The 12485-nt window shown below is 39.7% G+C and overlaps 1 protein-coding gene across 2 annotated transcripts in view; it reads right to left on the bottom strand.

The window, feature by feature from the left end:
- PANK1 (pantothenate kinase 1) overlaps positions 1–12485 on the bottom strand; it is a 48478-nt gene that overhangs the window by 35016 nt on the left and 977 nt on the right. Inside the window, exons 2-4 of one of the 2 annotated variants that reach the window (XM_065843843.2) lie at positions 4928–8473; positions 4363–4457; positions 3988–4107 (exon numbers count right to left, since the gene is read on the bottom strand). The gene's annotated coding sequence lies outside the window, so the exon portion shown is untranslated. The remainder of the gene's footprint in view (positions 1–3987; positions 4108–4362; positions 4458–4927; positions 8474–12485) is intronic. The other variant, XM_065843845.2, reaches the window with a different exon arrangement.

Genomic DNA, 12485 nt, shown 5'->3' with positions numbered 1-12485 from the left:
TAAATACACAAAATGTAATTGGAAAACATGCAAGTTCACAACCCACTGATTGAGAAATACTGTTCATCATCATAAAAAAAATGATTGCAACAAGTGGCAAAGCATTTGGCAGCAAAAACGACGGCCTTTGCTCCTGACAGACAAGTATCCTCATGTATGTGTGCACACTGGTTTTGTGTGGCTGAATGTCTTTCTCTTCAGCTCAGCTTTTACGGTCCTTCCTAATGCCATCAGGAGGGAAGTGACGGTTTTAAAACAAGCACTTCAGAAGACAACAGCAGAATGGCTGACAGTTACAGAAGACTCTCTCTTCCTCATTCAGCACTGATGCATCTGAAGATGAGGAGAAACTGATTCTCCTATCAATACTCAGCTGCACGGAGATTTTTCACTTGCATTAGTCTGTATTCCTAGAACTTAAATGTTGACATGAAATACCCATGGATAGTAATGATGACGAATCAGGTAACAACAGAGAACTAGACTTTCTATGCCTGTATATGGGAGAGGAAATAAAGGCATGTATCTGAACTGTTCTGGCTAGACACACATACCTCCAATGCAGACAAAACTGGCTTACTCTTCTAACCCAGGAGGGAACACACGGTGTCCATCAGAGGGTAGAAGGACACAGAGCTTTTATTTTCCATCTTCCAAACTAAATCGCAGATGCAAATTAGTGTAAAACAGAAACACACCACACCTTTGGTATTTCTCCTCAGCCACCTTCAGTAGCAGGGATGTGTATGTCTGAATGAGCATTTAGGCACAGGGCTAAGTCCAAACACCACAACTTATCTGGAGGTAAAACTTTAGTACTTGAACAATATGACTCTGCTTACAGATAGATAAACCAAAGATTTGTTTAGGTTTGCTTGGTTTATTTAGGTTTTTGATGCTGAAAAAACATTTCATATGTCCTTGTGAGATTAAGCTGAAAACATAGGCAATAAAACTCAAATGCTAATATTTTTAAAAATATCTTTTTTAATCAATGTTTGCAAAGAATAAGAGACTTGTGTACGAAGGAGCTGTGCTATAAATGACAAATTTGTTCCTAGAAGCTCCAACTACTTAGTAATAAAGAAGGGAAACAAACAAACATTATGCTAACTTTGGGTTGGTTTGTCATAGTTACATCCTCTGATATTTCTGGGACTGGAGGCGTTTCAGAGTAAATATTACAGTGAATTTCATTTTGTTCAAGGGGCAAATTTAGAGCTTTCAGGTTTTCACAAGGTCAATACAAACTATGTATACACAAAAAGAAAAACACAGAACTATAATCATAGATATCTGTCTTCTTATTAGATACATTGTGAAAAAACCAAAAACAAACCAAGAACTTCCAGATTCTCCCCTGTGTAGGAGGCAACTTGTATTTCACTTCAGGAATCTTAGTGTCACCAAAATATTTGTCTTCGTGTAATAAAACTTTACTAATGCAAACACACATTTGGTCTAATGGGAATTTAAGATTCAAAGAGACAATTTAGGTCATTAAAACAAGTTATTTGAATCAATGATTAACCTAAAAGGGTCTAAGAAATAATATACCAAGTACCACATAGCACAGGAGTTTTGTATTATCTCGTTATTTATAACTGAACATCTTGGGACCAAAGCATTATTTTGATACTCACATGTAAAGCCCTAATTATACACATTTATTGCTCTTTTTAACCCAGAATAATAAATCAGAATACTTGATCTCATGAACGCTACTAACCAAATTTGTTGTCTTGATCCTTAATTTTGACATGGAAGTCAGATAAAGAAGCTACAGAGTTACTTTCGGTGCTAGCGTTTCACACATGGGAAGAGACAATTAAAGCACTGTGTATCTCCTGTGAAACAGGAGACAAAGGTTTATTTATTATTTTTGTTTTTTCAAAACCTGTGTATATCCACTGAAAACAGAACTGATAGGGCCAAGACATCAATCTCGTACTTTCTGCCTGACTGCTCATAAGTAGCAAACACCCATTGACCTATGTTTCCTCCACCTCTAGAATTTAGTTGAACTACCAAAGGAGACATGTACCTTACCTTCATTCCATTTCCTAGTAGAAGGAAAGAAAAAGAAAGGAAAAAAAAAGTAAAGATAACAAGCACACAAGCCAGCTACCCCATCAGATGAGGGTATGAGGAAAACACTGCTGCAGTGGGTATGAGACATCAGTGATCAAGGATTGCAAATTAGAGAATCCCACAAACTACATGATATTCTCTAGTCTCCATTCACAGGCACAACTGAGATCCGGTATAAGATGGATTTGATATACCTGACCTAAAATCCTAAACAAAGAAAACTTGCCTGATTTATGACCTTATCACTGCCAGTTTTCAGACCTTAGATCGTCCCAGAACATATAAACAGAACAATGCATACATAAATCAAGTCTTTTTTAGAGCAGATTGATTAGCAAGGACTACCTAATCAATGAAAACATAAAAAAAGAAGAAGGAAGCAAAAAAAGAGATCTCTTTCCTACAGAGAGAAATCAGGCTGGAGCCCTAGTTTCAGTGAACTAGAAAGTCTGTTGTTCAAACAAAAAAAGCACCGTAATTCTCCACCCGCATTCACCAACCAAGTTTAAATTTGATTATAAGCAGATTAATTTCAGCACAGACTGGCATAACAAAAAACAAAGACATTAACATAGTTCTGCATTGAAATACTTTGCACTTATGTAGTGTTCTATACTGACAGATCTTCAGACGCTCCATGAACTGTGAACAACTGCTCTTCTCACCTCCCATTTAAAGAAACAAAAACTAGAATGTTAAAGCAAAAAGCAGTGAGAGAGCTGAAAAAGGACTTGCAGATGGGTCTCACCTCCAAACTAAAACCTATATTTGCTTTGACCCAAAACGGAAATTAAAATACTGATGCTCCCCAACTGGAGCACTTAGTTCTAGTATTCCAGAGCATTTTTCCTATTTTTAACTTATTTGCTTAGGCAGGGTCAGGGCTGAAATTGAAATGAAAGAGACTTCCGTTAGAAAAACATCAGAATATGTTCATTTTCTTAAAAGGAACTCCCATTTTTCTCAGCCAATCATAGACTCAAGAAACAGCTTCTGTTCCCCAGAAGTTGTATTCTCAGCAAAATTGGCTATTAGTCTAGCAATTCTTTGAGTTGGCTGATTAGCAGTCAAACTTACATTTCATCAGACAGAACATGCTGTCTTCCATTTCATAGAGCAGGGCCCTGGTAGTTTCGGCAAATTAACTCATCAGCATTAGCTTCCTTTGTTAAAGCTCCTTGAGCCTATTGGAAACATACATTTTCACTGCACTGACATTTTGCTGTTCTACTTGTAAAATTCAGCGAAAAGCTACCTACTTATCTTTGCATGTACATGCACGTAAGTTATGTCATTCAGCTGTTACCAGCGTGATCAAAGTTCTTAGCACACAGGTTACTGACCTCAAAACACACTGTTTGAAATCCTTGTTTGACATAATTCATGTTATTCCCTACGTCAATAGTTCTTTGGTCTGTTGTCTATTATATTTACAACTGAACAAAATAAAGAGAATATAAACTACTACTCAATGCATTCTTCTGTCTCAGTACAGGAATAATTTCAGCTATATTAGCAAATAGCTTACTTTTTAAGAATAAGGATGTATAGGTATCTGCAATGAACACAATTTCTAATGTTGTTAGAAACTTAAACTCCCAGTTTAAGAATCATATTTGAGAAACATGAACGCCTCACTAAAATGCATCAGACTTTTCATTACTTCAGCCGAAAATCATTCAGAACTATTACAATAAAACTGTATTCCATATTTTAATTGTGTGATGAATGTCCAACATGGAGATAACATCTGACTTCTTCAGGGAAGAATGTATGAATAGCCAAAGGAGACTCGGTTCCCAGTGACACTGAACTCTGATATGAGTTAATGATACAGAGGAAGGACAGGAACAAAGGGAACTGGAGGGGGAAGAGGAAGATGAGTAACAGACTTGCCTAATAAGAGGCCAGGAAGCCCAAGTTCGTGGTCTGTGTTCTCTTCCCATCATAGGCAGGTGTCAGCATTAGTTGTGGTTTCATCAGATCAGACCTATATTGTGATACCACCTTACTAACCTGCAGCCAAGGATGAGGGGGGAGGGCAGGGAGAGAAAAAGAAACAAAACAGAGAGGGTTATAGCTAACAACATGGTACCACATCCACTCCAAGCAAAGATGGCATGGATCTTCCCATCATCCACGTACCAATGTTCTCAATAATATTTATCTATCAATTTATTAAGAATTCTGAGGTGAAAAGTATATTCATAGGAATGTTCTTGTGATGAAGCTTTAATAAATCGCAGTTCCTGCATGGAAAGAAATACATACCATATTAGATTCTCCTTGTCAAGTTCACTGCTGAGATTCTTGGTGGCCATGGCTGCTTTAGACAACCAGGAGCTAGCTACACCATCCACCTAAAACTGAAAAGAACTCGTCAGACAGAAAAATCTGGCATGTGTAACACATCCTCGAGCAGCACCACGGCATAATTTGCAGGGTATAGTGACATTTTTTTTATACCTGAAATCAAGCCTCATGTTTATTTGTAACAGCAATAGCCATCTGGTTAAAACAATAATAAAATGATACCATCTATTTCCCAGCCACTTATCTTGGAAAATAATTTGCCAAGAGCATGAGTCACCCAGTTAGAAATGAGTTAGAGAATGACTCACTTCAAACTTTATACTAATATTATCCTTAAAATAAAAGGATTCCTCCCTTACCCCTAAATTGTTACATGTTTTGGTTCTTTTCACAATGCTGACATCTGCTTTATATAGAATGTTTAGATAAATTTTGGAACAAATATCTTCATTTTATAATGCCATTCACCCAGAAAGATCTTACGGTGCTTTATAAATGTGTGTGCATTCCTCAGTGCACCCACATGTATGATGAAGTGTGGTAGCATGACAGCACTTGGCAACACTACACGAAAGCAGCTGACGGGAACTGCAGTCAGATCCTATAATCTGTTGAAACAACAAAGGGAAAATCAGATGCACAAAACTGAATTACTAACAATGGAATTTTGCTGTTTACATCTCCGTTTTTCAAAACGGGTTTTATTCCGACTACAGAGCATCAGATCAGCCAGTGCTTGGTACCACTCATCATTTCAGTGGAAACCTTTCAGTTTCTTCAGATTTCAGCTGCGAGCAAGCTTTCAGTTAGGAAGCCTGGCCCATTTCAAAACTCTGCTTATCCTTGGCTGCAGCATGTTGTGACAACATCAGGTAGGGCAGCACCAAATCAAGAACTATATGTTGAGCTGTGTTTGGAAACACACTAACTCCACAAGTCTGAATTAGCCCAAAGGCTGCAATCCAGCCAGCCACCTGCATATTTGACTCCTTGCTGAAGAACTGCCAAAGGTGCAACTTCATAAGCAATTTAGGCAATCTAAGACTACCTAACAGAAGAGAAGCAGCCCTGCCCTTTTGTCCCACCAGCGTTTTTGCCTGCTCTTTTGCTGTCCCAGCGCCTGTTTGGCTGCATAGATCTACTTGCTGATTTGGCTGAAAACAACGGTATAAGAATGTGTTTAAAAAAAATTAGCTGCTCATTAATTCCCCCTTCAGAAGCACCTGAGACTCTATAAGGTTTAATCATCTTTCATCTGCTGGTCCCCTTTCAGGTAAGAAGACTTTCTCTTCAAGGACTGCAACGAGCACTGTAGTTTGTTTGCATGGTACAAATACAGGCTCTTCTTTTCAGGAGTATGACTTCATCCTTTGCAAGGCAGATGTCTAGCATGTATTAAGCTCCCTGCCTCCTGTTTATCCTACAGTATGGGCAATGCCCAGACTGAAATACTAATAAATCATAAATGTAAAAAAAAAATCAAAACAAACGACGAGTTCAGACCAAAACCAGGAAAAGTCCTGGGTCATTTCCTATTGTCAAAGAGCCATTATTTTCAAGTCCTTTAAAGATAAGTCACTGATTAAGAAATTTGTTTTCTAAATGTTCATTCCTTGCCCCTTTATCATACTGTAGGATAACTGTGTCACCGAATAGCAGACATTAATTTTTATAACTAAACTAAGAGGCTAGTGAAGAAAGCAGGGTTCCTCCAGAGGGCAATTCAGGCTATGGTCATATTGCTTCGTTGTACCATGTAGCATTACTGCACTTCCAGAACAAGAATTTAACTTAGGTCTGAAAATACTCTGAGCATTTCTCTCCACAGGCTCTAAAGGAAGTCCAAGTTAAAACATCTGAAGGTCAGTGGTGTGACTATCTCCCTCCAATCACACCTTCACACGAGTTCAATGAGAAGCCCTGAGTGCCTGAAGCCAGGACGACACTCGGAGCAATGGAACATAATATCAGAGAACAGCACTAGTTTCTGAGGTCAAGACAGACAGTTGACACCTGCCAAGAATAAAAGCAGCTCTGTCCTGTGTGTCAGAGCCAGAAAGATGATTAATACTACACTGAAATACTGCAATGACTACACTGTAACATATCCTGCTCCTGGGATTTAGCCCATGTTACATGAACAGTAAGGTTTTTGCTCTTGAACCTCATCTTTTTGAGGCATCGTATATTTTTGAGGCAGAGAAGCGTCCAGTCCTCTGGCTTCTACATAGAACGTATTTATATATGTACACATACACACCCTGTTAGTGTAAATCTTTCAGTTTTCAGCTATCAGCTGTGTATCTGATATATATTTAGAAATGCCTTGGTATCTTGGCCAGCTTCCCTATTTCAAAATTGCATTGCTCTAGATATGTATTGGCTTCATGTTCCAATTTATTTATCTTGTTACATTTCCAGTAAGATAACAGAGCAACAGTTGACAATGTAACTATAAACAGCATGGTTTTGGTAAAATTTCCTGGGGCTGTTCTGAGGGCTCTGGGACCATTAGACAGCTATTTACAGCCTGTATTCTATGTAAGGCTGAAAAAGAAGAAATAGTATTCTCAAAAAGGTAAGCCTAAGGATTAAAGCTTGAATTTCTTACACCACAAAGAATTTTCTAAAGCAGCCTGAAATGAAATAGAATTCCCAAAACCTCAACTGAAATAAAACTCAAACATATGTTTCATTTTAGAAAAGTAAATCTTGTGATTTTACCTTTAAATTATGGTTACCCATGTTGGTATTTATACATCTCTGTGGATGATTGAAAAAGAATCAACAACACACAGAAAGAAATAAAGTTTTACTAATAAGATTTGGAATTAATCCCCAACCCTTAACCTGGAAATTACAAGCTAACACACTCTCTGCAAAGAAAATAATTAACATAATATATGGCAAAAAGTGGCAACAGGCTTAGTCCTGGACTGGGAGCTAAAAAGGCGTTATGCAAATATTGGCAGAACTTAGGCACAGGTTTAAAAATAAAAAAACAAAGAAACAAAAACAAAATAAACCAAAAAAACCCCAAAAGCAACAAAAAAAGCAGGAGCATTTCAGAGAACCAAATAAAGTTTGGATACACAGTTCAAATACCCTTCATGAAATATAAGCAGCATGTATAAACAACATTTTCTGAAGTAGCCAGTGTTCCTGGACTGTATCTGTCCTTCTGTATCAACAACACTATTCCATTTTTCTAAACAAAGGACATACAGACTTGAAATTCCTAGGAAAATGGAGATGCAAGATTCTGCCTATGTGAAAACTGTGGCAAAATTCATACTGACTTCTCTGAGTACAGGATTCCATTAATTATTCCAGTTGTAGAGCCATTTCTAACAGTACATCCCGAGACACCAGTATAATGTTGACTAGGAAGGAAGAATATTACACACCTAGTCCATTTCAGTAATCAGTCTTCCTGCTTGTGGATTCTCTGCTAAGTTTTGAATTATGAGATTACCAGTAGCTCAAAAATGCCTAGTTTACATGATTCAGAATGATCACAGCCCAAAGTGAGACAGCATACTGGGTCTGGTTGGGATAGAGTTACTTCTCTGTGGCACCTCACAAATGCCCCAGAAACTACATTTGTAACCAGTTAGATGGAAAAGTCATCTATGCAGACTTGTTCTTAAAAATTATAAGACAGCACACAATTTAAGTCATCTTTTCTCACATAAATATGTTTTCACAAAAAAAACCCAGAAACCTTTGATTGTGTACTTTTTAATCAAGAGTTTCACTATTCACAACACCTATCTTAAACACCTGATAACTAACGACACTATTTGCTACATCACTGTTCATCAGTCAGGCAAAACAGCTGATATATTTGAAGGACAAATTCTTGTGCCACAATGTGAAAACAGTTCTTACCATTTTCTCCAATGGAGGCTGCTTTTGCTGTTATTTTGACTACTATGATATTGTGTTGTTTGGCCTGATCAGCTGACTCATGTCTAAATGCTTCAGCCCCTTTTGATAATAAAGAAGAAAAATACTTAGCCATCACTCGTGGTCTTGTAGCATCTGTTGCTGGTGTTACAGAAATACACTGGAAAACACAGAAGAAAAAAAAAAGTAGATTTATTTTTTTTCCCCTCCAGTTAGTAAAGCTTCAGTTTCCTTTGGTAGCACAATACATATAAATATACATACACGCAAAAAACATTTCTCAATTATTATTCATCTTGACAGCCTGATAAATTTTACTCCAAACTGGCAGTTCAAATGAGTATGGTATACCATAGAAACATTCAAGAAACGTATTTCATCATCATTTATTCTGTGATGATGTTAAAGAGGCCCTGTGAGGTTAAGAATCCCACTATATTATGAAAACATGAGTACAACTGCCCTAACAGATGGCTATAATGATCCTGCTTTGAAAAGTTTCCTGTTCATAATAACAAAAGATCTAAATATGGGTTGGTGGGTGGAGAAAATATACAGTACACTACTACTGAAAAAATTAAATGCAGAATATCCAAGTCATTCATTTGCTTTAATCGCTAGAGCCAGTATAGAACACTATCACTGTGAAGCACTTTGTCACACATTCTTATTAAAGAGCTGTTCAAATTAAAATAACCTGAGAACCTACGTACACTCATACATTTGGCAAGCACAACAGTCCAAGACACACAGTTATGTCTTCAGGTACGTTCTAAGCCTGGTGATGAGAGGCAGAAGGTTCTGATTTCAAAATGCTAGATGTGACCTTCAAAACTATTTGTATTACCATAGTACAGAGAATAACAGATTTTGAAACTTTTTGTTTAATTACAAGATTAAAGGGTTGGTTACAGCTGAAGTGATCTCTTTAACTCATCAGAAAATTACGCAATAACTCAAAGAAGGACAGATGGAATAACCAGAGGGTTGAGGGAGAAGCAGGAAGAAACAGCAATAGCTTTTTTGTTTCAGTTGCACTCTTTCCAAAGACTAAGTCTTGAGTTATGCAAACTGAACAAAACATACCTCCGTAAATATACTTCAAATCTTCTCCTATGTAAGACAATACATCTCCTGCTCAAGGAGTAATACTATGTTTGCCATGCACAGGTTTTCAAATGAAGCTATAAAGATTTTAAAACAATATGCTGAGCACATGTAGAACATTTTAATTGCATAAAACACTGGCATGGGACCAGGTGGCCTCACTGCATCTGTTGGAAGCACACACAGGGCAGTACCTAAACAATCCTTCTTAACAAAATCCAGGTCTCCAGCTGTGAGCGTCCTGTTTCTTTTCTCGTCAGTAAATGGCTAAAGAGCATGGGCAACCCCAACACCTCACTTGCTGAAGCAGTCATCCCTGGCTCTGCCAAGCAGACAGAGGCTGAACAGCAAGACACAGTACCAGGCACTATGAATTGCCTCCAGATGCCCATCAGGCACCCCCAGGCTCCTGGCTGGCTGTCCCACACTGGCATGTGCTGCTCAAGCTTCCTCTTTGCCAGGGGGTCTCTGATTCATTTCCCAGACTCTATTTTATGCTCCCAGAGCACCTCAAGGGAGCTGCCTCACAACCATCCACCAGCTCCTTCCAGTGACGGTCTCCTCCCACCCCACCCGAAATCTTGCAATGATTCAGTTAACCAAATTAGCCGCAAAACAGCCGCAGCTTTTGCAGGTCGGGGGTTGGCAGAAGGTCCCTGATCCCGCCGGGGAAAGGGCCCCGACAGCTCTGCCAGCCGCCCTTCACGCCTGCCTCCATGACGGTGGCTGCAAACTCCGCCGGGGTCGGCTTCGGCGCCCGGTCCCGCACCGCAGCAAGGCTCGATCCGGCCGGGCCGGGCCCCGCCCGCTCTGGGCTGGTGCCGCCCAGATCCCCCCGGTCCTCGACGCTGTCCCCTGCCCCCGGAGCGAAGCGTCCCGAGGCAGGGAGCGCCCCGTGCTCGCACGGCGGAGTGCGAGCTGAGGCTTTACTTGCACCTGCTGGGGCGGCTTCCGCCAGCACTGCGGAGCGAGCGGGGCCGGGGGCCTTTGTAACGGGGCTGAGGCACCAAGACCGGCCATTACCGCAAGCCTCACGCTCTGGGCCGTGTCACCTTGTCTGCGGTAACTTGAGTGTGTTTGGGTCTGTCTGGAGGGAGAAACTCTGTGCCAGTCAACGTACACAGGATGGCAACGTGAACAATTGTTTGCTTTCAGGTGACCATCTCTATGCTGCTTGGTCCAAGAGGAAGCTTGACTGTACGCACGCTAAAGCACAAAAATTAGAGTGACAAACTCAAGCCATTTTTCTCTTAAGTTTGTGACCTTAAAGCTAGTCTTGCTGTTTCAGAGAACACAACACCAACTTTGACAGACAACAAAAGGAGATATTTTAAGAGTGATGAGCAGGAAACAAGCACAGAGATTAAAAAAACCAAAAGCCTGCCACAGAAAAATGATATTAAACAAACCAGGAAATGTGAGATTGAAGATGCAGGTCATTGCTTAAAAGACATGATAAAGGAAAACATACCTATATTACTAAAGAAAAATAAGCAAATGAATGGCCTGCAACTCATGAGTTCATAAAATCAGCTGCATATGCGTTAGAAATAACGTCACCTGAAGGCAACTGATGGGAGTGGGAAAGTGAGGGTACCACCGAATAGGTTCAAAACAAAGGAAGTGTGAAACGCATCCACAGGTTCTGTGCAAATTACAAGATAACTGACAAGCACCATCCTGAAATATATGGGTGAAAAGGGGCTGATGTGGCAGACTGCCAAGCAGGTAACACTGTACACTGCTTTCCTTCAAGACACCTCTGTGACAAGGAACAGAGCTCTCCTGCCAGTCAGCTCCAAGAGAACCCTGCAGAAGGACCCTGCCTCCAACCAGAATGGGAAGGCAGCGCTGTCAGAGCACAGGGAAGAACAGCAGAACCAGGGAAGCTGTGAGGAAACTGTAGCACTTCGTTAATTCCCCGGGGAAGGTGAATCCAGTACAAAGAAGCTGAAGGCAGTTCTGGTTTGGCTGCTGCCCAGATGTGCTGAATGATGCTGGGCCAAGTCCCAACAGTGTTGACTGTGTTTCTAATTACTTCTGACAGCAATGTAAAAGTTAGCCAAGGTGTGCTGTCTCATAGGGCATCATCTCATCACACAGTCAAGTAGTCTATCCACAGCTTTTGAATCCTGTCCCAAATAAAAGGAGTGTAAGTTTCTAAGGGTGATGGGGACAGGCATAAGAAATAATTTATTAAAAAATCTTTTCCTCTTGAGGAGTGGCATCCTTGTGCCGCAAGTTATAGGGAATTTGAAAATAAACATTTCAGTGGCTAATGAGAACAGTTTGGGCAGCAGATATTTTTGTTGCAACTGGCTGTCCTTGCACAAACCACTTCAAGGAGAATATATTGATGGAAAGCCATAAAGGTTATTTACATAGATGGAGTTTCATAATCTCACACTCCAAAACAGGCGGGGTTGGTTATGCTGATCTAATGTTTTCTTTATCATGGTTTGTGTGAAGCTAGGAGCACATGTTAGGTTGTGGTTTAGTTTGTTCTTTGAGTATGCTGATGGCAGTCTTTTGAGATACTAGTTTAAATTTTGCAGCATGTGCAGTATTATAAAAGCCGTTTCAGCATTCTAATATTCAAACAAAACCAAATTATTGCCTGTACCATGTGCTTTGTTATGCCACAAATTAGCAAAAACAATTTCTACAGGAAAGAGCCTCCAACCTTTTTAGGAATATACTTTGCAAAATATTCTGAGATCTTCAGTTTTCCAATAAATGGAAGAGAACAACTTTCAGGTTTGCTCTCAGGTGCTGATTTTTCCCTTTTTTTTGAGAATCATTCTCAGTCTCCTCCTGGTATGAAAAAGGTGGTTTGGCATTAGGTTAGTTCAGTAGTTTGAATCCACTGTTCTGTTCAGGATAGAAACTAAGATACTTTAAGTCTTAAAGAATGTCTACAAGAGCTTTTCAAGTTTTATTTGGCAAACAATTTCAAATTCAATGTTCCACCATTTTCTACTGTTAAAAGAGACCAACTTGTGCAACATGGCCTGCATCCAAACTGAAATCAAGTACACATCTACTGATATGACATAGCCTCTGTT

Source organism: Patagioenas fasciata, chromosome 8 (assembly GCF_037038585.1).
Source record: "Patagioenas fasciata isolate bPatFas1 chromosome 8, bPatFas1.hap1, whole genome shotgun sequence".
Lineage (NCBI taxonomy): Eukaryota > Metazoa > Chordata > Aves > Columbiformes > Columbidae > Patagioenas > Patagioenas fasciata.
Note: the sequence above shows the minus strand (reverse complement) of the source record. Positions and strands in the feature narration are given on the sequence as shown.